Below are 27,164 nucleotides of genomic sequence, written 5' to 3'. Positions count from 1 at the left end.
AACCTCTACAAGACATATTATGAAAAGCAGCCATCCTCTGCACCCCCTTCCTTGCCCTTGTCACTGTATATTTAACTACATGCTTACAGAAGATGAGGACGTAAGTCTTTTACCACTACTGGAAACCATCACAATACCTCTGACATTCCCCATTTCCTCTCTTCCATCTTTTAACATCATTTCTAATTAGACTAATATTCAAGTTTACATTATCACCTGTGACACTATTACAGGCACACCCTGCAGTGTACTATGATTCTCTTTCCTCCTTTTGTAACCAGTAACTAGAGTTCATGCTTGTCTTTTTTTTAACATTAATAATGCAAACTAAGATGCATATGCATGTACCTTCTATGTGTTTTTCACTAACCCATCACCAAGCTCTCCATCCTGTCAATCTCTACTCCTGCGTAAACACGTCAGAAGTCTATCAGTCCCCTTTCCCAGAGCCCTTCTGCACCAATCTAGACTGGATGCTGTGCAGCCATCTCTTAGGAGCTCTTTCCAGCATCTCTGTAATTACATTTGCTTCTTTCATGGGCTGGTTCACCTGGGTTCTTGAAATTGTGATGAAGTTAAATAATCTTTTTTTTTTATTTGTGGCTTTCGTATCCTATTGAAATCCTTGCCTACTTCAAAGTTTTGAAATTTTCCTAAGTCTTCTTATAGAAGTTTTATAATTTTAGCTTTTCTGTTTAGGTGGGGGATCCATTTCAGTTAATTTTTGTGTATGATGTGAGGTAAGGGTTGAGGTTCTTTATTTCCATATAGATATCCAGCTGATTCAGCATCATTTCCTGAAAAGATTTTCCTTTTCCCCATTGAAATACCTTGGATGCTCTGTCAAAAGTCAACTGATTCTGTATGTCTGGTCTATATCTGGACTCCTTACTGTCTCCTATTGACCCATATGTCTACCCTTATGCCAATACCAGAATGTCTTGATAATTGTAACTTTATAGTAAGCCTTTGAATTAGTGTAAGACTTCCTTCCAAATTTGTTCTTTTCAAAATTGTTTTGGCCGTTCCAGATTCTTTGCATTACCCTATACATTTTAGAACCAGCTTGATTGTGACTGCATTAAATCTGGGTCAGTTTGGAGAAACTGATATCTTAGCAATACTAAGTTTTCCAATCCATGAACATGGCACACCTCTCCATTTATTTAGGTCTCTTTTAATTTATCTCACAGTGTTTTGTAGTTTTTAGTTACAAGTCTCACACAAGTCTTGTAAAAGATGTCCCCGAATTCCTCATGTGTGTGTTTCCTTAAAAATAAACTTTACTTTTTAGCAGTTTTAGGTTAATGGCAAAATCCAAGTACAGAGTTCCCATACACCCCTGCCCCCACACACACACAACCACCCCCATCTCAGGTGTTTTTTTATGCCGTACTAAGTTGTATTTTAAAATTATCATTTCCAGTTGTTCATTGTTAGTATACAGAAAAAGAATTTTTACATATCGACCTTCTATCTATGAACATGCCAACCCACTTACTCATTCTAACAGCTTTTCTGTAGAACCTTAGGGTTTTCCACATACTCTGTCATGCCATCTGCACATAAATATTATTTTATTTCTTCCTTATCAGTCTGTGACTTGCCCTGACTAGGACCTTCAGCACAACATTAAATATAAATCATGAAAGAAGACACTCTTGGATCTTGGAGGGAAGGCATTCAGTTTTTCACCATCCCAGGAAGCATGATGTAAGATGCAGGCTTTCATGGAGGGCCTTCATCAGACTGAAGAAGTTCCCTGGTGTTCATAGTTTACTGAAAGGTTTTCAAAAACAGGTGATGAATTTTGCCAAAGGCTTTTTATGCATCTATAAAGATACTTTTTCTTCATTTCTATTAATGTAAGTTACACTTGTTAATATTTAAATGTTAAATTAACCTTACATTCCTGGGATAAGCCATACTGAATTATGACATATTTGCTGTTTAGTATATTGCTGTATTCATTTTGCTAGTAGTTTAAGGATTTTGCCAATGTTCATGAGGGATGCTGGTTTACAACTGTTTCTTGTAAAGTCTTTGGTTTAATATCGGCCTCATAAAATGAACTGGAAAGTATATATCCAGTTCTATTTTCTGAATGTTCTTCATGGCTGAAGGATTGGTTTCATCTCTTCCTTAACATCTGATAGAATTCACCAGTAACTACAGACTTCCTGTCTAAAGCAAGGCAAGCCAGAGACATCTGTCTTGGGAACTTTCTTTGTGAAAAAATGTCCTAATATGAATTTAATTACTTTCATTGATAGATGGATAATCAGAAATATTTCTTCTTGAGTCAGTATTGGAAAATTGTGTCTTCCAAGGAATTTTGCCATTTCACCTAAGTTTTCAAATGTATTTGCATACAGCTATTCACAATATCCTTTCATGATCCCCTTAATTAATGTAGGGTCTTAGGAGCATTTTTTCTTTTCCCAGACACTGATAATTTGTCTTTTTTTCTTGATCATTCTATTTAGATGTTGTCAATTTTATTGACTTGAAAAAACCAAAATTTTTATTTCATTAATCTTCTCTATTTTCCTGTTTTCTGATCTTTATCATTTCCTTCCTTCTACTTCCTTTGGACTCAAATTGCTCATTTCTCCTAGCTTCTTAAAGTGAAAGCCTCAATCATTAGTTTGAGAACTTTCTTCCTTCCTAAGCTCTGCCTTAGCTGCATCTCATGAATTCTGAAAAGTTTCTTCATCCTCATTCAAAATATTTTAAAATTTCCTTTGTGATTTCTAACTTAACTCAAATTATTTTGAAGTGTATTGTTTTTCCCGAGTATCTTTGTTATTTTTAACTTAATTCTATTCTTATTAGAAAACACCCTCTGTATGACTTTGTCTTGCGTTTATTGAGATTGGTTTTATGGCTATAATAAGCCTAATTTGGTAACTGTTTCATATTCAGTTAAAAGGAACATGTATTCTGCTGCTGTTGGGTGGAGTGTTCTGCAAATGTCAATTAGGTTACATTGGTTAATAGTATGTTGTTAATATCTTCCACATCACTGTCAGTTTGTTCTTTAGTTACTCAAAGAGGAATGCTGAAATCTCTAACAGTAGTAGTGGGTTTATTAATTTCTTCATCAGTTTTTGTTGTATTTTGAAATTCTGTTATTGGATGTACACACACTTAGAATTGTTATGTCCTCTTGATGAATTGTACTTTCAACTACTATGAAATGACCCTCTTTATCCCATGTAACATACCTTGTTCTAAGACATACTTTGATACTAATATAGCCATTTTAGCTTTTTTAATGATTTGGTGTTCACATGGTATAATTTTTCCACACTTTTACTTTTAATCTACCTGTGCATTTATGAAGCAGATTCCCTCTAGACAGTATAGTTGGGTCTTGCTTATTTATGCAACTAGTCCAACAATCTCTGCCTTGTAACTGGGGTGTTTGGACCCTTTATATTTAATACAATTATTAATATGGTTGGGCTTAAGTATACCATCTTCGTAATTGTTTTTTATTTTGTCTGATCTGTTCCTCTTTTTTTCCTTTTTTCCTGCCTATACCATATTTAGCACTCCAGTTTATCTCCAGTACTGGTTTATGAGCTATTGCTCCTTGTTTTATTTATTTTTTTTTAGTGGTTGCTCTGTGGTTTAATATATGCATTTTTTTACTTATCACACTGTACTTTTAAATAGTTACTTTAGGTATAATGTAAAAACCTTATAACAGAACGTCATAACTATCATTTCCTCCCATCCTCTGTGCTACTGTTGTCATATTTCACATGCACATATAGTCTAAATTCCTTCATGCATAGAAATTTTTGTTTTAAATAGTCAATTGTATTTTAAAAAAAAAATTAATGAGGGAAAAGAAAGCCTTTTATATTTACCCACATTTCAGGTACTCTTCATTCCTTTGTGTAGATCCACATTTCCATCTGATTTTTTTTTCTGCCTTAATAACTTAACATTTCTCACATTTCTCACAGTGCAAGTCTGTTATTTCAACCTTTCTTTGTTTGAAAAAACTTTATTCATTCACTTTTGAAGGATATTTTCACTTACTTCCAGGTTATCTTTTTTTTTTTCTTTTAGCACATTAAAGATGACATTCCATTGTCTCTGGCTTGCATAGCTTTAGACAAGAAGTCTGCAGTGTTCTTACCTTGTTTTCCTGTTCATAGTGTCTTTTTTTTCTCTAGCTGCTTTAAAGATTTTTCTCTATATCATTGGTTTTCATCAACTTGATTATGATGTTGTTTCAGTGTGAGTTTTTGTGTATGTGGGTTTATACCGCTTCAGGTTCACTGAGCTTCTTGAATCTTTGTCTTAGTATTCTAATCAAATTTAGAAAAGTTTTCACCATTTTTTCTTAGGATTATTTCTTAGCATTCAGAAAAGATTTAATATTTCTAGTGCTCTTTTTCTGCAAAACTCTCTCTTGCATGGAATTCTTCCTCACAACTATCAGCTGCCTCAGCCTCCCTGATCTCCAGTCTCTCCTCCATTCACTGTACTATACTTGGGATCTCCCTACTCCCACTCCATGATCCAGAATGTTCCTCAAAGTGATGACAGAGCTCACCTCATCTCTATTCTCTTAGGAATCATAATCCAGTACTACCTCTAATCTAATATCAGAAAATGGATGTTTCATACATTTTGTATAGTTTCTAGTTGTTTACAGTGGCAGGGCAAATGTGACTCCTATTACTCCATCACAGATTAAAACAGAAGTTCACTTATGCTTTTTAAAAAAAAAATCCATTTAGTGACAATCTTGGGGAGGTAGTGGAAAGTAAACACGTGTTCAATCTACCACATTTAGCTGGAAACCTACTTCAATTTTTTCAACTGTTAAAAAATAAGTTTTTTAATTGATAATTATCCCAAAACAGCAAAAGAGATGGAAACTGTTTTCAGCTTTTCACTAAGGTATCTTATATAGATTGTCTGATACAGATCAGTTAAGACTGACTTGAGTCGTAAGTCTGGCTCCACACCTACTTGTTTCCTTCACTTACTTTCAGAAGGGCTCCTTGGTAAAAGAATTGTGCTCAAAGCTTGTTCTGCCTTCTCTCCAAGCCCAGTACTTACCATTAGCTTAGTTTAAGTTGGTTGTTCAAGCATCTTCACAGCTGTATGATTTGTATGTGATTTTTTTTTTCTAAGAAGTACAACTTTTGTAGTTTTGGTCTTCTCTCTACCTTTACTGACAAAATTAATCAGCTTCCTACATTTACTCTGGAAAATATCATTTGATTTACCAGAGATGTAACCAAACTTTGTTTAAAAATTGTGTCAAAACTGGTTTTGTGCCACTATAGAACAAAATGTCACAAGAGAAAAATGTCTTCAGGGACCATTACAAAAAGCTTAATAAAGTCCAGTTTTCAAACATTCAGCACTGGATTTCTTATTTGAACTTCTCTTTTTCATCTACTGTGCTAAATCAACATTCTTATAGATTGTTCTGTCTGAGCTCATATAGATTCATGGTGTATATTCATAATGTAGCCCTATTCAATATTTACATTTACAGAATTACTCAGTATTGCACTATTGATAATATTATCTTCATTAATTTAACTCAATGAACTACTTTTGAATCATGAGAAATTTAATGCAACACAAGAGTAACAATAAAAATGCAGATTTTTACAACTAAGAGTTTTAACACTATCCTGGTATGAAACATATTATCCTAAATAATCTATAACTGATTACTGAAATTAGCTATGATGAACTGACCAATACAGTCCTTGCAGTGAACATCATGGAACAATTATTTAAGAAGGTAATAGAGTTTCTAAGGAAATCTTAACTAATTTTACATTTTGAATTAGTTAAGTGTATGTAAACAAAATTTTTACCTCTAAAACCATCAGACCACTTGCAAACTCCTTGACAGACCACCAGAGTTTGTGGAACTCCTTTGATTAACCCTGTTTCAAGAAGAGGCATTTTTATCTCTAATCAGTGGTAGTAATAACTGATTTTCAGTGCTTCATAAAGAGAAGACATTTAATATGCACATAATAAATTTTTAAATAATATTTTTTGGTTTTGTACATGTTGAGCACTATTCTAAACTCTGAAGACAGAGCAGTGAACAAGACAGTATTGCCTTCCTCTCTAGTGGAAAGAAGCAAACAATATCAAGAAAACATAAATTCAAAAAATGTTAATGATGTAAAGGAAATAGTGTAATGAAATAAAGTGGGACTTAAGGAGGGCAGGAGCTACTTTAGATGGAAGGTTGAGGAAAGATCACATGAAGAAGGCCACAGCTGAGCAGAATGCTGAGAGATGAGATGGATATAGACATCGAGGAGCTAAGGCCATTCTAGGCAGAAGGCCCAGAAAGTGCAGAGGCCCTGAGGCAGTTGCAGTGGTTTGGCCTTTTAGGGGAAGAGAGAGAAGGCTGAGGTGCCTGAAGCAGGATGAGCAAGAGGCATGACAGGATGAGAAGAGCCTGGGAAGGCGCTCAACTGCCAGATTAGCAGAGGCCTGGGGGCTGTGGTGAGGAGTTTGGGAAGCTCCTAGAAGACTGTAAGCAGAGCAGTGACAGGAGCTAACCTACCTTTATGGAAGATCACTGGATGCTCCACAGGGTATGGAAGGGTTGGAGAGAAGAGCAAAAGCAAGGAAACCAGGTACCAGGGTATTTAATATCCAAGCAAGAGGTGAGGAGGCTGGAAGTGGTAGAGATGGAGAGAAGCAGATGAGTTTGGGAAGAACTCTTCATGTAGAACGGGCAAGATTTGCCAATGCACTGAATGAATTAATGAATGAGATAATTAATGAACAGTCGCTAAAATGGGGAGACAAGAGGACAGTGGTCAGCATGTGCTGCAGACGTTAAGGGAAACTTTCTGGAGGAGGCAGAACGAGAGCTGGGCTTGAGATGATCCAGCTACGGCAAAGAAGGGAAATGGGAGGGATCCAAACACAAACTGACTGATGAGGCAGGACTCACTTCTGTGTGTCTGGAGACTCGGGAGTTGCTAGCGTGGTGTAGGTGCTGACTTTCAAGAAACAAGCAGGGCAGCCAGGGCAGACTGGGACGGGGAGGGGCCGGATCACGTACGATCCGGAAAGCCCCGAAGGGTTAACTGTGCGCCCAGAGGCTACCCATCCTGGGGACAGGCTTCCACCAAGCAGACCGGCAGTGAGCCCCTTCACCGAGTTCCATGCCTGGGCCCAGGCGCCCATCTCACGGCCTCCCAGGAGGGGTGCGGAGCGCTCACTGGTCTGCCCAATACCACGGTGACCTGTATGTGAGTCAGCGGGCTGGGAGCGGAACAGATCTCTGGTACGTTTACCGTCCCTGGCAGATATGGCAACGGCTAACACTATAAATGCCTCAGGTAACAAGGAAATTACCTCATAAGCTCTGAGTTAGAGGCATCAGTGCGTCTCTGCCAAAGGTGGTGGAGGTTTGCCCGCATCAGGTGGGAAGCCTTCTCAGAACCTCCTTGGAGACCACCCACCCCCTCCTCTCAGCAGTCTGGCAGTCCAGCCTTTCCCGCCTCCACCACGGAAGGGGTGTGCCCCACGGCTCCGTGGTAAGAGCCTGTTTACACCCGAGAGGAGGCCTAGACTCTAGAACGCCAGACTCTCTGACAGACCCCACGGGGAGGTCAGGCTTTGATTCGCAGACCCCGCCCCGTCTGACTGTACAGAAGGCTCCCGGTCCCAGGTTCCACCTCAGCCGTGAGCTCCGTAAGAGCAAGGGCACTGCCGACCTTGTCCGCGCTCGTCCAGCCACAGACACTGTGAGGGTCTGCGACGCATTTTCTGAGCAAATGAATAAATGACTGACTACGCTGTGGATTTAGAGGATGGGACATCTCAGTGCCCAAAGAGCTCCCCCGGAGGTCTGCCCACTCCCTCCAGGGAAACAGCAGCTGCTCTTTATTCTGCTGTCACAACGTGTGCCACACGGCGCTAGGCATACTTCCCACATTAACTCATTTAATAGTCATAGCAACATCCACCCTTTAAAGTGAGCGCACTTACCCACATTTTACTGATGAGGAAGCTGAAGGTCAGGTGACGTCAGGTCGCACTGCTGGAAGAGCAGAGCCAGGACCCCACCCGGGGCTGAACCCACCCTAAAGCTGTCACCCTCTCAGACCACAGTCCCAGAGCGATTCCACAGGTGAAGGCACTGGGGTCTCCCACCTGCCACCCTGGAGGGCAGTTCAGCCGCTCCAGCTCCCCCTTCCACCTTAGCAGGAAGCCATTTATCAGAGCAACAACCCAGCTGCTCCCACAGAGTGCAGGGCCCTGCGGAAACAGAACTGGGCTTGGCTGGAACTTCTGTGGGGACCAAGAACAGGGACACCTCGGGCCGTGGAGCAGGGAAGCCACCCTGTGATTTTCCCCTCCCCAGGGGGAGTCTGGGTGTGTCCTTTGACTTCAGTGTCAGCTTGAAGTAATGAAAAGAATACAGGATTTGGAGCCAGACAGACGTGGGTTTAGTTCTGACAGGTTCTGTGACCTTGGACAAGCCACTTGGCCTCTTCAGGTCTCAGTTCCTTCAGCTGAAGAATGGTTTAGCGCCGCCCCACTTGTGGGACTGTCCTGGGCATTAAATGAGACGGTTTATTTCAGGAGCTCACTCCAAAACTCAAGCACGAGCTGTCCCTTCCTCTCTCAACAGGACAGGGCAGCCACCACTGGTCCCACTTGTCAGATGAGCAAACTGAGGCACCAAGAGACTGAGTGAGTGACCTACATTAGGAATAGAGGCCGTCTCCTCACAAAACGAGGCTTTTTCCATTGCTTTTTTTTTTTTTTTTTTGCTGACTCCTCAAAAGCAGAAACAGCAAACCTCCTAAAACTGCCGTTTCACCTTGAATATGTAGCTACCTTTTCTTCGTGCTCCCCTTCCCCAGATTCCTGTCTCACTGGTCTCTGTGCACACAAATCAGACTGATCATCATAAAGCAATAGAGAGGTTCACAGGAAGAATGGGAGGTAAATACAATTCTCTCCACAAGCAAGACAAGCCCTCTCTGTTGGTGCAAAATCATGACTCACTCACGGCCTTTTACAAGGGCCAGATGCTGAGCACGTCTGAATTGCTGCAAATTGCTCCTACAGGGTGTGCGCGTGCTGGGGAGGGAAACCACCGCCATCTATGTGTGTTTATGCATTTACCAGGAAATGTGTTTTATGTTTTCCAATCAGGATTCACCACAAGCAGGAGTTCCACACCTAATGAACAGGCCAGACCCAGCCCACTGTCAACAGAGAAAAGTCCATCTCAAACATCAAAGATTTCAAATCAAAATGGATGTTAGGGAAGCACAATTCCTGGCACGGCCGGACAGCCAGGCCCGCACCTGGCAGCTGACAGGGCGGGTGACGGCAGCTCTGCACCCAGACTCTGTCCTGGCAGCCTGGGAGGCTCGGCAAGGCGGGCTTCCGGGGAAGGAGAAGACCTCTTTCTGGCCGTCAGCCGCTCTTCACTTAGGCCTCCGGAAACTCCTGCTGTGGCCTCTGACCGCCCAGAGCCTGTCTGTGGGGTGGCCCACAGTCAGCAGCCCTGCACCAGCCCGAGTCAGTCTGGAAGCACAGCACGAGTGCTCCCCAAGGCGACCTGACCCCAGAGATCTGTGGGACCCCCTCCCCCCACGCCCAGGAGGCGCTACATAACGTAGACCTAAGCCACTGTCCAAAATGTCCGCTTTCTCATGCTTCCCTCTCTGGGATTCTGAGCCCCACGCTCTTCTACGTCCCTTCCCGGCAAAGCTTTCCTCTGTGCCCACTGGACTCCTGATTTCATGGGGAATCAATGCCCTTTACCCTCCCCTTCCTCACAGAACGTACTCTTCTCTTCCTGGACCTCCCTGAGACCTGGTCACCCCCTGGCGCAGGCACCTCCTGCAGTCATCCTCAGTGACGACCTTTCGTTCTCTCATACGTGTGCATCTACCTAGGTCAGCAGGTGAAGCCAGACGGTGGGTCAGTGTCCTCACACACCCGTGTGCCAGACCGCTACTCCCCTCCAGGGTGACCCCTTAGGGCTCACACTACCCGGCTACCCCGGTTTCCCTTATCCCTCTGTCCCCCTACCCCTGCCGTCCTCCTGGAGCAGTTCAGTGCGCAAGGGGAGACCCCTCCCACGCCATGTCAGCCTCCTCACACTGAGTCACCTGCTCTCCCACGTCCATCGCCCACTGCCACAGCCGCACTGTTCACCTTGTCACTGCCAGGTATGCCACTCTCTGGCACAGGGTACCAACCCTTTGGCTGTACAACTACTCTTCAAGCTCTCTGAGATCACTGGTCCCTTGACCCCTCCCCTTCCTCCCCATCCATCATCCCCTAAACAGCCTCCTCTCCTTTCCGACCAAGCTTAAACTCCTCTCACCCACAACCTCCATGCCTGGCACCCCTATTCTGCAGTCCCCCGACCCCAGCCCTCTGCACCATGAGCCATCCACCTCTCCCTTCTCCATTGGCTGCTGGCGCAGCTGAGAGCTACAGAAGAAAATCACGTGCCCCCACAACCCCACAAAGACGCCTGCACCAGAGACTTCTGGTTCCCAGTTCCAATATGTCTGCCATCACCACCTTAGAATCCTGATCTGGATAAAAATCTTTAGAATCTTTAGAATTTCGATCTTGAGTGAAAACGCTCCCCAGCATTCCCTGGAGCTAGACATGGCCACAGAGCCTAGCTCTGGCCAATCAGATTAGCATAATTAGCATGCGGCAGCTTCTGGGATATTTCTTCACCCAGCATGTGCCCTTCGTCTCTTCCTCGCCTTCCACCATCCTCCTGCTTAGAAAGTGAACGGACCACTTAACAAATGGTGCTGGCACAACTGGTTTCCCACAGGGAAGAAGGTAAAAATGGACTCTAATCTTATACATTGTACCAGAAAGCTTCCAGATGGATAAACAACGTGAAGTAAAGGGTGAAGCAGTGAAAGAAAACGCGGCAAGAAGACCCTCGAGACCGCACTGCAGACCGAGGCCAGGGAGGCCTTCCTGACAAGGACTGGGAACCCAGAGGCGCCGGAAAGGTGAGACGTGCATGTGACTACGTGAGTGTTTACAACTTAAAAAAAAAGAACATACATACAAAACAGAAACAGACTCACAGTCATAGAACACAAACTCGTGGTTGCCAAGGGGCGGGGGGTGGGAAGGGACAGACTGGGAGTTCAAAATTTGTAGGTACTGACAGGCATATGCAGAACAGATAAACAAGACTATACTGTGTAGCACAGGGAAATATATACAGGATCTTGTGGTGGCTCACAGCAAAAAAAAAATGTGACAGTGAATATATGTATGTTCATGTATAACTGAAAAATTGTGCTCTACACTGGAATTTGACACAACATTGTAAAATAACTATAACTCAGTAAAAAGAAATAAATAAAAATAAAAAAGATGAAACATACATTTGACTACATGTTTACAACTTTTGTACTATAAACAAAAGTCACAGAAAAATAAAGTGTCTGGGAAAATACTTGTAATACAGATTTAAAGGTCAATTTGTATTTTAAAAGTAGTCAAATTTGATCCACAGTATATTCCCAAGATCATGTGTATTTATGTGTGTCTGTGTGCGTGTGTGTGTGTGTGTCTGCAAAGATCACACTGAGGCTCCAAGAGGTCGTCCATGAAAGGTACCCCTCCTTCTTGCCCAAGGTGCTGAAAAGGCTGAAAGTAAGCAAACAGCAAATATGGGGCCCAAATGTCCTGCTTTTAATGATGGATGTTAAGTCTCCTGGCCTGTATCCCCGACAGACTGTCACCCCTTAAGACGCTCATCTATTAAATTCTAGGTTGCTCGCAGCCAGGTTATACACCTACATCCTCCTTATTCAGTCTCCTAGAAAAGGTGCTGCTTCTGGTTAACTCTTAACATGTCCAGTTTCTCCTTGGTTCCCTGTTTCCGAGTACACTCCTTCCGTGAACTGATCACAGCGACAGAATGAGACACGCTGACTGGCTTAAACCATCAGACCCATGGCCGGAGCTGGGGGGCGGGGTGTCAGTCCTACTAACTAGGAGACTAACTATGGGGGGGACTGAATTTCCCAAACAAGACCTCCAGGAACTTCCTGTGAGAGAAGAGGGGAAACAGAAGGGCAGGTGGCCCCTGCCCAGCAGAAGTGTGAGACCCCCAGCCTCGGAGAGCCAGGTGACAGGCAAGCTGAGACCGGGGAGTGCAAGGGAGCTAGCAGGGGAGAGACGGGGTGGAGGGCACCCCAGGCAGAGCGAGCAGCACGTGTAAAGCCTGCGGGTCTAGAGGTGACACAGAGCACGCAGGGACGGCTAGAATTTCGGTATGTCTGGAGCACGAAGCGAGACGGGCGCTGGCAAGAGATGACGTTGAGCTGCTGGGCAGAGAGCAGACAAGGATTGCGAGCTCCCTGACGATGGGGACGAACTGATACTTCCTAGGCAGTTTGGCGCAGGCTTGAGATAAACAGAGGTGGGTCTAGGTTCAAATCCCAACATTCCCTCAATGGTTATGGGCACCCAACCTCTCTGAGCTTCAGACTGTTTTCTGTTTAAGCTGTCTAATATATAAAATGAAACGATTAGTAGCTCTCTCGTAAAGATGTTGGAGGACTAAATGACAAGGTGTACGCACGGCCTCCGACTTGCAGATGGTCTGGATGAGAAGTAGCTGTTATTGTTACTGTCATTACCTCTCTCGGGCCTGGCGTTCCTGCCCTCAGAGGCCAAACAACGCCTAGCAGCACCACGAGACTTCTGGGCTGAAGGACCAGCACCCCCTGTGAACTGGCCCCCTGCACTCAGCTCCTCACTCCAGCAGTCCCGTAACCTTCCACCCCGTTCTATGGTGCCCTCTCCTATCTCAAGGTGCTCACGATTCCAAAGGGGCACCCAAAACCTAATTATCAACGGGCTGGGGCCCCCAGTCTCCTGAGCACCCAGAGACGATCTGCCCCACAGATGTGCTCTGACCGGCAGGTCCTGAAATGACAGAGCAACCAGGGCTAACCTGGACTGCAGAGAGGCCAGGAGGGGACGGAGGAGAGTCACAGCTCCTGGGGAGCTTTGGGGAGATCTGGGCTGGGTAAGGCTTCTCAAAGCCTTCGCTGGCCTCCTCCAGAAGCCTGGGAGACTAGCTCTCTCTCACATGAACTCTCGAGCCTTATCCCCCCTTTGGGCCACGTGGGATTGAGAAAGTGTGCCACATCCAAAGATCTGGACACTGGGTCTGTCACTCACTATCTCCCTGGAGGCTGAAGGCCTTTAGGTGTCTCTGTTCAGAAATTGCTGGACACAGACTTTTCCAGGCACTCCGGACTGGTCTAGGGAAATGGCAGGAGTTGACCATACCACACCTACTTGATCGCCAACATGCAGTGTGTAAAAGGTCCGCCTTTGAACTCACACAGAACTGGTTTGCACCGTGGCTCTACTCCTCTCACTCACTGCGTGACTTTTACATCCTGATCCTCAATTTGCTCATCTGTAAAATGGGAATGGCACTGCTGACTAAAAAAGATAACCCATGTGAGGTGCTAAATATGATCCTTCATAAACCCCAGTTCCTTTCCTCCTTCTGCTGCCACCAGGCTCCCTTCCCCACTCTTGGATCCATTCTCTTGTTCTTTAGCCCCCCTCTTGTCTCCTCTTCTTGCTGTGAACTGACCATGAGAAAGTTTCATAGTTCACTTGAAGCAGTTCCCTCCCCAACCCAAGGCACCCGCACCCAGAGAGCAGTAAGAGCCACAGAAACTCCATCCTGGGAATCAAACATTATGCCAGGTCTTATGCCAAAGGTGGGGGATACCATGAAACACGCACAATCTCGTCCTCAGGAAGCTCCACCCCCGCGGGAGAGAGCAGCAGAAGGGCTCACAGCGCAGCAGCGTGACGACGCAGGGAGAGCGGGAAAGGGGCGCTCAGTGGGGAGACGGCACGTGAGCCAGTCTTACAGGACGAGCGGGTGTCAGCTGGAGGGAGGACGGTGAGGGACGAGCAGAGGGAAACGAGCAGAATCAGCGAGGACACGAGAACCCCGAGGGCGGCTTCGGGTTGCTGGCACATAAAGCTCACCCAGCAGATGCCCAGTTAACGTACGTGTGGAAACGCACAGGAAGGCGTCTGATGGGAAACACAATGACCTGCTCCCCTGCATCGAGGCTGAAGTGCGGGAGGAGGAGACTTCCAGTTGTGACCTTATATTCTACTATACAGTTTGAAATTGTTACGAGTATGTATCAATTTTATAACTCGAAAATATACTTTTTAAGATGTAAAAAATTAACTTGTGCCATAGTGCATAGCACAAGTTGGAGTGGGGCCAGCCTGAAGCAGGGAGACCAGTCACAAGGTTACGGCAGGGGACGAGGTCCCAGGCCAGAGCAGCGGCTGTGGGGATGGAGAGAGGGAACGTCAGGTGTGTCAGGACTGCAGCGCCATGTGGGTGGGAGCACCTTTACTGAGGCAGAGACCAGGAGAGAAAACAGGCCTGGGCTAGGAGGGCAGGAGAGGCAGAGAGACAAGGAGAGAAGCTGTGTCCTTGTGGGCACCAAGGGACCCACAGGATATCCACGTGGAGCTGCCAGCTGGTAACCTGAATGTATGGGTCCGACATTTGAAGAGAGACAGGCAGGTAGGAGACATGATGCTGAGACACACCAGAATGCAAATCATTAAACCCATGGGGCCAGGTGACATCTGTCTGTCCCAGGAAGAGCCCAGGAAGGGAGAAAACGAGACGATGCGGGCAGACTCCAGACTGCACGTCAGGTGGAGAAGAACTCAGGAAGGCGTCAGAGGAGGAGCAGCTAGAGCGGCAGGGGAAAGCCAGGCGGTCATGGAACCTGAGAGGAGAGCAGTTTGGAAGAGGGAACGAAGAGCAGTGCCAAGCAGTTCTGAGAGGCCACAGAAGGCGAAGCCTCAAAAGCGACCCTGACCTGCCCACCACGATCTCTGGGTCTCCTGGGAGGTGTCACTCAGAATGACCCTGGATGGGAAGGCAGGCAACGGAGCGTCCGCCCTGCTCATGGTTGTATCTGAGCTGACCTTTGCCCTTCGCTTTCTAGTCCCAACAGCACAAGACCCAAACCCTGTCACTGCAGTCTCTCAGCCTGGCCTGGTATGTTCTGAGTTCAGCAAAGTCTCCTCACATGGAAAGCAAACACAACACAGGCGGGCACCCTGGGAAAGCCAGCAGTCCCCGCGCATCCCGCGCCTCTCTCTGACCCCGAGCCGAGGCTCCTCGCGGGCCTCATTCCTCCCACCAGTAACTTAGGGAATCAGAGGCAGTCAACCTCAAGGGCCCCTTCCAACTCTCAGATTCCATGATCCAACAAACCATATGAGGAGACAGACTCCTGCCTAGCTTTCTCTGAGCAGGGACCATAAAAAATCTGGCTTTCTGATGTAAAACGCTTGCTCAGAAGCCACAGGCTGTGTGTTAATTAGCCATGGGCAAGGCAGCGTGTGCTGCCTGAGTGACTCCCTCACTCTGCATGCAGGTGCAGGACTACAGTCATGCAGATTCCAGACACAGGGCAGAAAGGCTGTCACACTGAATAGATGTGTGACCTCAGAGGAAGCCCTGCTCTTCAAGCCCCTCTTTGGTGCCAGCGTACAATGAGGAGCAACACAAGACTGGTGCCTAAGCCCAGCTTCAAAACCCCACGTACGAGCTGCATGGCCTCAGGCGAGTTACCTAGCCTTCCTGTATGCTGCTTTTCTCTTCCATAAAACAGAGATGCTAATACTTACTGCGCAAGACTGATAGGATGATTAAACGAGTTAATATTTATAAAGCACACAGAAGGGCACCTGGCACATAAGAAACGTAACACACATGACTGTCCAGTGAAACAGTAACGATCATACACACACACATGCATATGCTGACTCCCTCTGTGCCTCTGCTCTGCCCTCCAGGATGCCGGCCTCCCCTCCGCACACGGCCCGCAGGCGGTCCAGGCACTCCTTCATGCTAGCAAAGCGGATAAACAAGGCCACCTTAAACCGTCACACCACGTCATGGAGGGGAAGAGAAACATGTCTTCTAACAGTTGGCACAAAACAAAAAGAAAGCTTTTCTTTTCAAAAACAAGTTTCCTGTCATTTACTGTAATTAGGTAACGTGGACGTTGAGAACCTACCCCTGCGGCAGGGATCAAGTCAGTCCCACCCAAACTGCTGGCTCAACAGCAAGGCGGTGGATGTAAGCAAAGCAGAGCAAAGGCAGAGCATGATTCGGCTAAGGGAGGGAAGACGCTTACTACGCGTCTCTGCTAGATGACAAGTACCATGTACGATGCTCTGGGAATACACTCCTCAGAGGCACAGGTCCCACCCCCCAGGAGCTCACAGCCTAGAGGAGGAGGCAGACAGCTACGACACAGCACAAGGAAGGAGGCACAGACAGGAGCGTATAAAGAAAGGCCACTCTAGTCAGCCGGGCCAAGGGGCAAAGGTCACCCTAGTCAGCCAGGATCAAGGGGCAAAGGTCACCCTAGTCAGCCAGGATCAAGGGAGGTATAAAAGAATGGGATTGGGAGTTTGTCAAGGAGCTTCCCCAAAAAGGTGAATTCTGAAGGATAAGTAGAACTTTGCCAAGTGAAGGAGGTAGAAAGAACTTCTAAGCACAGAAAATGCAGTTAGTTTGGAATGATCGAGGCAGAAGTACGGATGGGGAGAGGGAGCTGTCAGGGAGGAGTGGTGAGACGTGAGCACGGAGAGGCTGGAAGACCCCAAACCAGGTCAGATTTATGCTGGGATCTTTGTGGCAGTGGCATGAACTCAAGAATTGAAAATCCATAAAAGATCAGACAGAAGAAAAGGAACCAGGAAAGAGCCTGAAAATGTGTTATCAGTGAGGTCAGAGGACTCAGACAAAATCTAAGGAAAAAACATTTTCAAAAGGAACGGACAGAAAGTGGCAGTTGCTGCAAAGCGATTAGGCAGGACAAAGTGGGGAAGACTTGTGATTAGCAACTGATGTTGACCTTAACCTCTGACAGAGCAGCTTCAGTGACAGTGGAAGGGCCAGGCCTGCTTGGAATTTAGGAAATGGGAATTAAGAGTTGAAGTGATAGTAGGCTACTCTTTAAAACTGCTTAGATTTTGCAATAAAATATGCACTCAGGAACTTCCCTTCAGAAATTTATAGTGAAGAAATAATCAGGAATATGTGCAAAGATTCATTTCCAAGGGTTGAACACTAATGTTAATTACAGGAAATAGTTGGAAATAATCCTATGATTATGATTTAAAATGTTCCAATAAATTACAATGCATCCATACAACGGAAATTTTAATACAAAATTAAAATTATGTTGGAGAAGACTACTTACTGATGCAGCAAAAGTGTCAGCCTACAAAATAAGACATCCAGAATGCTCTTAATGCTGAAATAAATGAATACTGCATGTGCAGAGAAATGCGACCAGAAGCATGTACACCCAAACGTCAACACTGGGGACCCCCTCGAGCAGCGTGATTACGCATGTCTGAAACATGTCTGATTATCTGAACTTCCCAATTCTTCTATATTACTTTTGTAATGAGAAAAATAATCAAGAGCTTGCCAGTAACGACAGGAGAGAGGAATTACTTCAGGGGAAATGTGGTTAGGCTTCTACAAGCTGAAGAACTGTTGAGCTGTTTGTGGGTGAAGCGAAAGGGGGGGAGAGCCTGAGGCCAGGAGAGAGGAGTAAAGGAGCCAGGCCCTGACAGCCGGGGGCCCTGGGGCTGAGGGCCCCGGAGAGACAAGGCGAGGGCGGCCTAGAGAAGCGGCCTGGGCTCCAGCCAGGAAAGTCTGTAATCAGAAAAACACTACACAGAGAAGAAGAAAGTCTTTTCAACAACTGATGCCCAGAAAACGATATCCACATGCATGAGACTGAAACTGGACTCTTACCTTACATTATATACAAAAATTAATTCAAAATGGATCAAAGACCTAAAGGCAAGACCTAAAAACTATAAAACTCATGTAAGAAAACACAGGAAAAAGTTTCATGATGTTGGGCTTGCCAATGATTTCTTAGATATGACACCAAGAGCACAAACAAGAGAAAAAAATAAACTAGGTGTCTTCAAAATTAAAAAACTTTTGTGCAAAAGACACTATCAATAAGAAGAAAAAGCACATTTCTCTATAGAGTGAGAGAAAATATTTGCAAATCATGTATCCGATAAGGGATAGATGTTAAGAATATATAAAAACTCCTACAATGCAACAACAAATACAACCCAATTAAAAAGTGGGCAAAGGATTTAAATAGACATTTCTCCAAAGAACATATACTAATGGCCAACAGACACATGTAAAGGTGTGCAGTATCACTAATCCCTAGGGAAATGCACATCAAAACCACAATGAGATTCCACTTCACACCCATTAGAATGAAGATTATTTTTTTTAAAGGTAAATAACAAGTGCTGGTGAGGATATGAAGAATTTAGAACCTTTGTGCACTGCTAGTGGAAAACAGTACGGTGGTCTTCAAGAAAGTAATCACAGAATTAGCATCTAATCCAACAATGTCATTTCTGGATATATACTCAAAATAACTGAAATCAAGAACTCTAACAGACACTTGTACAGCAATGTTCACAGCAACATTATTCACAACAGCAAAAAGTGGAAATAACCCAAACGTCCCTTGATGGATGAGTAAACAAAATGTACACACTACAATGGGCTTCTGTTCAGCCTTAAAATAACGAAATTCTGACATAGGCTACAACATGAATGAATCTTAAAACCATAACGCAAGTGAAATAAGCCAGAAACAGGACAAATACTGTATAATTTCACTAAAAGGTAACTAAAGAAACTGAAGTAGTTAAATTCAGAGACAGAGAGCAGAATCCTTGCCAGGCTCTGGGGGAGAGGAGGATGGGGAGTTACTGCTGAATGGATACAGTTTCAGTTTGGGGTGATGAAAAGTTCTGGTGATGGAAAGTCATGAGGGGTGTCTAATAACGTAAGGGTACCCAATGCCACTTAGAGATGGTTAAAGTGGTATGTCTTGTGTTCTACTTTTATCACAATAAAAGATTCTACTAAAAAAATGCTATACATACAAAAAAGATGGGAAAGAAGTACATTTAAAGGTTCACAGTGGTTATCTTGAGGGTTTGCGATTACAAGTTGTTTTCTTCTCTACATTTTTTTATTTTCCACATAACGAACTTTTGAAGTAAGAAAAAGGTGTTTATTTTAACTGCTATACCTCCATTAGGATAACAGTAGAGGTGATAAAATATTTCCTCAAGCACCAGTGTTTAAAACATCAATAATGATTTTCTCCAGAGCAAATGTGGAATTTAATACTATGCACTGAAAAAGAGTTAAAATTAATCTGAATAGCAGAGAAGCAATTTTGATACTTTTTTGACGGAGGTTGATTTGGAACAGTTCTTTCGTTTTTTCCAGATAATTATTTACTGTGTCGGCAATAAACTTTAAATTACCAGTACATACTGAAGATAAGACTCAGCTTCTTAATCAATTCAACAAACATTAGTTGAACACTCAGGCTATGCTGGACCTGAGCCATGGTGTTCAAAAAGCCCTTGCCCTTTGAGCCTAAAGTATAATGATGTGATCTTGATTGACTGAAAATTCTCTCATGCTGTCCTATCATCACTTCTACCCCTGGGGGTACCCATGGTTAATAATCAGGAGTAGATGCTGCCAAATCTTTTCCAATGAACACTATCTAAAAATACTTCTTCACAAGTATAGTTTAAAAATAATGTTTCAACTTCCACATTTACGTATTTCCATGTTAGCACAAGAAGAGATACCTTTTGTTTTAACAGTTACAAAGTGTTTCAAAGTAAAGGTATTCCAGTATTTTTTATTTATTTAACCATTTCCTCATTGATGTGTATTCAAATTGACCACAATTTTTTGTATAATTACAAAAATGATACAGTGAAAACCCTTGAGTATTTTTCCTTGTAAGCTCCTGTAACTACTTCTGAGGCACAAATACCTAAAAGTGAAATTGCTGGATCATGTCATACACTTTTAATTTATGCTACTTAACTGTATTTTATAATCCATGTGAGCCACCTTAAATCTTTCCTGAAACAATGTATAAACACATAGGGTGAGGATTTTACTTTCAAAAGACACAAAACTGAAAGAGGGAACTTCGTGTCTTTTCAGGAAGCCCACAGAACTGGAAGTGGGTCAGGGATGTTTGGTGGAGGCAGGGCAGATTGAGGGGTTTTATTGTGTTCCTCACTCTCCTTTTTATCTTTCGTCTTAGACAATAAAAAACCATTCTGGACAACTGCCCATAGCTTGTACCAACAAATAAAAAGACAACATTCTAACTGATGAAGCTGCCCACTCCCAGAATGGAGACCCCTAAGAAGCTTCTCATCATGGGAACTGTTCAAGCTGAGGCAAAATGGCCCACAAGAGACGCCACAGTGTGTGGGATAAAAGCACAGACACTGGAGTCAGGGTGCCTGGATTTGAATCCTGGTTCTGACACTTAGCTGGGAGACGCTGGCCAAGTTACTTAGCCTTTTTGTGCCCCAGTTTCTTCATGAGTAAAATAGGAATAATAACAGTACCTACCTGATAGAGTTGTTATGCATCACTTGCTCTCTCCATGTTTAAAAATATCTTTCAAAAGAAACAAGAAGGAAATTAGCTTTCTAAGATTATATACCTTGTAGCAGTTAAAAAAAATCCCCATAGAAGTTAAATCATCCAAGATGAGGTTGGGAGAAGGAAGACCTTGAAGAGGAGACACTGATCAAGAATTTTGGCGCCCAACTCCTCAGAAGTGGGTGAATTCCAGAGTTGTTTGGGGAGCAGCACCATAATGAGGAAACTAGCAAAACACAGGAGTTGAAGAGACCATTATGAGAGAATATTCAAAGTGCTTTTAGGAAATTCTGGAAGGAGGTAGGAAGGCAAGCAGTGTATCTCATCATGGTGAGGTGCAAAGAAAACTGGATGGCAATCAGAGAATGGGGTCTTAATTATAAATCTGACATTTGTGCCACCTTGGTCAACTGACTCCACCTGTCTGAGCCTCTTTCCTTAAAACAAAACTATCTCTATGCACTTTACTCTCTTCAGCTGTCAAAATCTTTGATTCTAGCAACCGGTACCTAAGTCCAAGAGATTCTGATGATCAGGGTCCTCACACTAAGACAAATGAAAGGTTGTAGTATGCCTCCATCAAGGAGACAAATCAAGGGAATCCTAGCAAGCTGGGATGTGGCAATGCATGCTCATTGAGGGCTCTGTTCTCTAAAGAACAATTTGGCTTAGTTGCCTCTTTTCAAAGTCACAGAACCACAGACTGCCAAAACTGGAAAGTACCCAGTCCCACTCTCTCATTCTGAAGCTAAGAAGAGACTCAGAAAAGTTCAATGACCTGGCCAACGTCATTCAGCAGGTCGTGGCAGAGCCAGGACTAGACTTCAACCCTTTGGACACATTCGAGTTTTCCCCACTTCCCCTGCTGCCTGTAAATGTGGGGGCTCAAGGGCCCAGCACACAGCAAGTGTTCACGTACATATCATTTTTAGTAGAACAGCATCTTGAACACAAGCAGGGCTGGGGCTAGGGTAAAGCAAATGAGGCACTAGTATCAGGTGCAAAATTAAAGGGAGGAGCACAAAAGACAGCATTCAAAACCAACAATATTTTTAATGCAATTTTTAAAAAATTAAAAATCTATGATGAACAAAATACACAATACCAAATTTCAAATAAAGACAGAATGGACCCTGCACTTGTGCAAACCTGCCTCACCCATCTCATCCTAACCCTGGCCCTAGCTGCAATAAAATTTTGTTTACAAAAGAAGGTGAGAAGCCACAGCCATAGTCTGTACACCTGATTGTTTAAAACCCTGCCCTAAAGCATTATTTATCTTGATTTCTGAACTTTCTGATGCCCCTTAAATTCTGTGCCCACGGAGACGGCTTTACTCTCTTCACCCTAGTCCCACCTCTGCGCAAGACAAGGAAAGCCCCTGCCCTGAGGCCCAGGTCACCAGCGCATGCTATACCCCAAACCCCAGGTTTCCTGACCTAGGGTCCAAGGCTCCCCCAAGGAATCTGTAGATGGATTCCGGGGATTCATGAGTCTCCTCAGACTACAGGCAAAATACTGTGTTCACTAATGTTTTCCTGGGGAAACAAAGGCTCCTTAGCCTTCACATCGTCTCGAAAGGACCCCAAAAAGGTTAAGACCCCCTGCCACAGAGGCAGGAAGGCTGCTTCCAACACACGCACCCCCACCCCCACTGCTCCCCCCGTGTTACTCCTCCTGCGTAACGCGGGCCTCTTCAAGAGAAAGGTGACAAATTCGTCTCCGCCAAGGTTCAAAATACTCGGTGAGACACGAAGCCCAAGGCACCGTGTACGCACCTCGCTGCGAGCCCGGGCCAGCGACAGGAGCCCCGCACGGCGGCCGCTGAGGGGACAGCACAGGCGCCAGGCGCGCCTCCCGGCCTTCCACCTCACACGGCGCCCCGCCCCACGCAGGTGCGAGGCTTCCCAGCCCTTCCTCCTGTGTCCTGACACCTCCAAATGGCCACAACCGACACCCTTCGACAAGTCGCGGCGTCCCGGCAAAAGGCAACACCTGCTGAGAAAGAAATGGCCTCTGAGGAGACAGCAAGGCACCCACCGCGACCTCCCTTCCCCGGCCTCGACGGCACGGGCCTCGGGAGCCTTCCGGCCCCGCACGCCAGGACCGGAAGCGCGGGGGCGGGGCCCGCGCGGGGCGTCACGGGAGGGGCGGGGCCGCGACCCCGTGCAGCTGCGCCGGCCCTGATTGACGGGTGATTAATGGCTCCCTGCTTCTTGCTACCAATGTTACTTCGATCGAGTTGGCAAATATTTACCTTGGAACCCGAGTGACTGAAAATATTTGGTTGGAGCCAGATGCGTCGCGTGTCTGTCCCTGAAATATTAGCTAAAGGAGTGATTTAGGAAAATAAAATGGTGGGTGGGGTGCCTGCCTGGCCGAGCTGTTTGCTGTCCTCCGGCCCCTGCGGAGCAAGTGGAGGTCCTGACAGTCCCGGGGGGAACGCGAGCAGCTGGGAAGCTGGGCCGGCGGGGAAAGAGGCAGGTTTGGTGTGGGGCAGACAGTTCTACATAAATCAGAGAGGTGGGAATACACATTTCCCTTCAAGGCTCTCAGCAATGCTCTCCGAACAGCTGACCCTGGAAGCTGCGAAGTGGTTTTGTTACAATTGCAGTTCTAGAGCTGATCTGAAACAAGGGCGCAGCGCTGGCTACTTGGGAACCGACAACTCCTGTCAGAAATGCTGTTCTCCGGCCGCCGTGTCTGTCCTGAGGTGTGGGCGAGCCAACGCAAATAGCTTAGTGTTGAACAAGGTGCCTACAACGCGCCTAACACTGGGGTCAACCCTCACTGGCCCACTATCTAGCGCTTCTCACTAGTGCAAACCCCGGATAAGTTTTTCTTAGCTAGCTCCATTTTACAGGTAAGAATCAGTTTCAAAAACGCTGAGTAACTTCCCCAAGATCTCACGACTCATGAGTGGCAGAGCTAGTACTGGAACCTGGACAGTCTGACCCTCTCCTGGCTTCACCTCTGCTTGAGAGCTGCAGTGACTGAGCTGCACCCCGAGCCTGCAGTTCTACAGGTGAGGGGGTGAGACTCGTGCTGCTGATGGGGAGGCTTTGTGTGTTCATGGACAAAGGTAACTTCTTTTATTGATCCCTGTTGCTATCATATGCGGTGCTGGGAGATGCTGCTTGTTAGGAATGTAAAACTCAAATGTAACTAAAATTAAGCCTCTAGTAAATACCTCAAAAAAAAAGTCAATATTTGATTTCTTTTACAAGTGTAAAGACAATACAAGGTATATGTCTTCACCTCTTAAGAGAAGAAACAAAGACTCAGAGAAGACAAACTGAGCACCTGACACCCACTACAGAATGAACCCACTTTCCCTACCCGTCCTTAACATACTCTTAAACTAGAATCTGTGTCTAAAGACGAGACTTTAAAAGAGGTTACATTCAATCACTTTGAAAACAACGGATTGTTTTTGTTATAGAATTATTTATTTATTTATGTATTTATTATGGAAGTACAGTCAATTACAATGTGTCAGTCTCTGCTGTACAGCACAATGTCCCAGTCATGCATATACATACATATATTCATTTTCATATTTTTTCCACTAAGGGTTATTACAAGATATTGAACATAGTTCACTGTGCTATACAAAAGAAACTTAAAATCTATTTTTATATACAGTGGCTAACATTTGTAAATCTCAAACTGTTTTTGATTTTACTAATCATTATTTTTCTAGATCTGGTTCTGTTCACAGAAGCCATGTGATATGAAATTAGAGTTACCAAAATATATTTTCCAGCTTCCTGGTCTCTTTAGCCTAAAAACCTTCAAATTATTTTAGCCCATTCCTCACTTTTCTACTCACATCCTCCTCAGAACTTTCATTGACCCCCCTCTGCACTGAGATGCCCTCCTAGCTGTAGTCTGCCATTCTAGGCACCTGTCCCAGCCTACCTGCAAGCTCACGTGTGGGAACCAGGAGAGCCTGAGGACTAATTCCGTTCCCACCACTGAACAACTGCGGAGACGTCCTTTCTCTGTGGGCTTTAGGGCCTCCATCTGTAAAATGAGGGTGTTGGGATGAATGACCACAGGCCCTTATAACTGGAACATTCTTGGCATCTGCCCATCTAGCCCCAATACCCCCAGGACCCTGCACATGCCTTACACATGCTTATCTCTGCATTTCTGCCTTATCTGGAATGTCCCTTCTGCCTCTTCTCCAGAAGACCAATTCCTTTTCATAAAGACTCAGATATAATGCCAACTCCCTCATGAAGCTTCCCTGATTTTCTTGGTGGGAAGTCTAGGAACTTCGTAACCTAGTATTTGACCCTTCTTGTGAGCATAAACCCATATTTGGATCATGCATATACTTTCAGAGTCTATGTCATCTTTGTATCCTTTCCAATGCCAGGGCAAAAAATAAAAAATAAAAGACATTAAAGAGCAGCAGATAATAAATGGAGATTAAATGTTAACTTGTGTTAACTACCAGCAAGTAGTATATACTCATTAAATGTGAGCTGTTCCTTTTTAATGATAATAATAATAGATGCTTGTTGCATGAGTGAATGAAATAAATTGTAAACAAACAAAAAAACCTATGAAAACATGCCAAGTTTTGTTAGGCTGGGTCTGTAGACATCAAGTAAAAGGACATATACTCCCTGGAAACATCCAGGAAACTGAGGCAATATTTGGGGTCAAAATTTCCAGCTGTGCATGTGTAGACATGTTTAAAATTTAAAGAGCCATAGGAACCTTAAAGTTTTGAATGGGTAGTCTACATCAGATTTTACTTTATTTGTGTGGGGGGGGGTTGCAGTTAGGTTTACTCGTCTATTTTTTGATGGCAGTGCTGGGAATCAAACCCGAGACCTCACGCATGCTAGGCGGGTGCTCTGCTGCTAAGCTGTACCCTCCCTCTACATCAGATTTTAATCTCAGCACCTTGAAATTCTTCATGCTTTCTGTTGCAATAAAATCCTCACATACTGTGTCGTTTTTAAAAAGTAAAACCTAAAACAGAAAAAAAAATGACTTTTTAAATCAATTTAGCCAAAAGTGATATTGAAATTTCAAATTCGGTGGTCAAATACTACAGTGAGCCATCGCAAGTATTTTAATATGTAAATGCCTACAGGCAAACAAGTCCTGTGGGGAACAGAGCTGCTACAGTGAATGGAGGCACTAAGCTGCGGCTGTGGAAATAGTCCTTCTCTGGAGGAAGAAACATCTGACTGTGAATGCAGCTGAGCCCCAGTCCTCACCTTGGCTAACGAGAGGGCGCACCACCAAGACGGGGGCCGGAGAATGGAGAAATGTTTCTAACGCTGCCTTTCTTTCCTTCCTTCTTTCCTTCTTTCCTCCCTCCTTTCTTCCCTTCCTGATGATCCAAAAGGAATACAAAGTTATGTAAAACTGAAACTTTGCACACACAACACATAACAGCAAAGTCTCCCCCAATTTCATCCCACTTCACCCCATAACCCAAGAAATCATTGTTAACATTTCAGCCAACCTTCCTCCAATTTTTCCCTCCAAATACTAACATTATGATTATTGCCATTGATCTCTACCAGAGTGGGGTCATATTTTATATACTGTTCAGGGACTTGCTTTGCTACCTGTCTAATTGCTAGCATTACAATAGGTGTGCCCATGACTCTGCTGACGCGCTTTCACTGATATTCTGCAATTTTAAACAATGCTCTGGTGAGCATCCTTGTACACGTGTCCTTTTGCTTATGACACTGCTTTCAGACAGGGCGGATCCCATCCTCAAAAGCTGTGGAGGAGGAACTTTAGTTCCGTAGATTTTTTAGTGATAAAGCAGTCAGTCAGCAGAGCAGCTTCAAGGCAGATTAGATAAAGCCATACTTGGGAACAGAAGGAATTGCACCACACCCAAATTCAGGGGAACTTCACAACAGGCCTTCTGCTCTCCTTCAGCATCCATTACACAGACCAGGTTTATCTTTGGAAGCTGAGCCAGTTATCTTGTATACCTGAGTTCCCTCGGCAACACCTAGATCACGATGTGTGTACCACATATGCCTATTTAAATTTAAATTAATTAAGATTTAAAAATCAGTTCCTCAGCCACACTAGCCACATTTTGAGTGCTCAATAGCCACATGTGGCCAGTAGCTGATGTACTGGACAGCACAGGTTTAAATCACTTACCTTTATGTATAATAGGATTATTGACATGGTTAGGTTTGAGTCTCACACCTTTCTATTTGTTTTCTATTTACCATCTGTTCTTTGTTCTCTTTTTATTTCTAGAAGTTCTGTTTGCTTTCAGATCCTCTTAGTTTTTATGTATTGTCATTATTCTCTGCTCGTAATTTCAAACATTCATTTAATTTCTTTATATATGTTAAACATAGATATTTCCTATTTTATGTCAATAATTCCAACATCTGAAATATTTGTGGATCTGTTATTTGCTGAAACTTGTTTACAGTGGTTTGCATTCATGGGGTCTTGTTCTCAATGTACATCTTGTAATTTAAAAACTATATGTGTGTGTGTGTGTGTGTGTGTGCACTGCTCACTTTCCTTAGAACTCAACTGGCAGGAA

General features: G+C 44.4%; 1 long non-coding RNA gene across 1 annotated transcript; it reads right to left on the bottom strand.

Annotated features, from left to right (window-relative positions):
• Window positions 1-1,560: 1,560 nt before the first annotated feature.
• On the bottom strand, window positions 1,561-22,651 carry LOC140698310 (uncharacterized). Its single transcript, XR_012076027.1, has 3 exons — window positions 22,387-22,651; window positions 20,576-20,623; window positions 1,561-1,779 (listed from the first exon to the last, which is right to left on the bottom strand). It is a non-coding gene; the product is annotated as an uncharacterized lncRNA (long non-coding RNA).
• Between the last annotated feature and the right edge of the window lie 4,513 nt (window positions 22,652-27,164).

This window comes from Vicugna pacos, chromosome 9 (genome assembly GCF_048564905.1).
Source record: "Vicugna pacos chromosome 9, VicPac4, whole genome shotgun sequence".
NCBI lineage: Eukaryota > Metazoa > Chordata > Mammalia > Artiodactyla > Camelidae > Vicugna > Vicugna pacos.
Note: the sequence above shows the minus strand (reverse complement) of the source record. Positions and strands in the feature narration are given on the sequence as shown.